This window comes from Vanessa cardui, chromosome 16 (genome assembly GCF_905220365.1).
Source record: "Vanessa cardui chromosome 16, ilVanCard2.1, whole genome shotgun sequence".
Classification (NCBI taxonomy): Eukaryota; Metazoa; Arthropoda; class Insecta; order Lepidoptera; family Nymphalidae; genus Vanessa; species Vanessa cardui.
Genome location: NC_061138.1, coordinates 10,556,990 through 10,558,697, shown reverse-complemented (window position 1 = coordinate 10,558,697; position 1,708 = coordinate 10,556,990). Strand labels below are relative to the sequence as shown.

The 1,708-nt window shown below is 29.9% G+C and overlaps 1 non-coding gene across 1 annotated transcript; it reads left to right on the top strand.

Moving 5' to 3' along the window:
* Window positions 1-1,071: 1,071 nt before the first annotated feature.
* On the top strand, window positions 1,072-1,144 carry Trnav-cac. Its single transcript has one exon. It is a non-coding gene; the product is annotated as a tRNA-Val (tRNA).
* Window positions 1,145-1,708: the final 564 nt, after the last annotated feature.

Here is a 1,708-nt window from a genome sequence, read left to right as displayed (position 1 = left end):
GATGGCCCAGTGGTTTAAATGGTGATGAGATTTAATTTTTTTTATATAGAACCTATTTGGTCTGTTTATTATGAACATATAAGTGATAAATCAATTGTCTCTCGACAGCTAGAAAAAAAAACGCATAACGCCTTCCAAGTTTGATAAATCCAATTGTAATCAGAGTAAAAGTCGTCACCGTAGACTCCTAATATGTATAGGCATCGATAATATTTAAATTTGGATTGTGATGTTGTCTGTATATAAAAACAATCGTAAAACGCAGGCTTTTAGAGTAAAAACCAATCGAAATCGATCACGGTCTGAATATTTAGAAAAAGGAATAAATATTTTTCTACGGCTACGGCTGTCAAAAAATATTACTAATTTTTATCTATAAATACTATAGAACAAAGTCAGGGGTATTTAATTAAAATTTAGATCGTCTTGTACACCATACCATTTAAATAAATATTGCAGAAGATATCATCGGTTCAAAATTACGCGCAACAAAAAAATGGTTCGCTGCGATTCGGGTGGTCGAAAAATTTACCACTAAAATGAACTTTTTTGTCGTTCATATTTAAAATAAATGACATATAAATTAATATAACGTTATAAAACATATTAACATATATATTTTTAATTTTCATTATTAATTGCATGTAGGCAAAGCCAGGGCGCATCGCTAGTTTAAGAAAGTTATAAATTACTTTCACTAATTAGAATTCGTTTATTTTTTTAAAACAAATCATTCCCTCCTTTGACACACTTATGTTATTTTATGGTATTTGAGAAAAAAAAAAAACAAAAGAAACGCTATTATAATCTACATACAATTAAAATACAGCATCCATTGTTAAAAGTTAGATTGAAATAAGAGTTGCGTACTAAAGTGATTACCCAACAAGAGCTAACAATAGAATACAATGATACATTCAAATATAAACATTGCGTTGTATGTAATAAAGTTCAATTTGAATAATTTATTCTACGCCTTTTGTTCTGGTTCATGTCACTGGAACCTATCTCGGATATGATTAATTATGTGCAACTGAAGTACTTATGCCATATTTCGCTCAATCGAACAACGTTTCCGTAGTGTAGCGGTTATCACGTGTGCTTCACACGCACAAGGTCCCCGGTTCGATCCCGGGCGGAAACAATATATCTCTAACGGGTTCGCTTTTGTTATTTTTTTTTTTCCTGATATGTTTAAATAGTAACATTTTGGATTCCATCACATAGTTATATTGATTTCTCCTCATGTAGTTTCTTGGATTTTATTCTGAAAAAAATCTAACATCATTCAGGCTAAAAAATGTACCACAATATCATATTACCGAGCTAATTACTTTTTATTCAATTATAACATTAATTTAAAGTAAATATTTTTTTCTATGTGACTACCAATGGTACCAAAATTTGTCAAGTGTATGAACAGCCTAAGCGACAGGAAGGTATTATAAGAGTTTATCGAATAATAATAGATTTTATTATAATAAAATATCAAAGAGGTTTTGAACAGTGCAAAGATGAGTCCTAAGTTCGCTCGACGAATAAAAATTAAAACTGCATGAGGAAAAATAATGAATATACGCGAATCAAATCCGTTATAACTAGTTTTATTTCAATGTGTAATAATCGCGAAAATATAAGACAACATTATGCATGAAGACTAGTAATGTATTTGTATAAGTAGAAAATTTAATCGGTGGTAGAGCTTTGT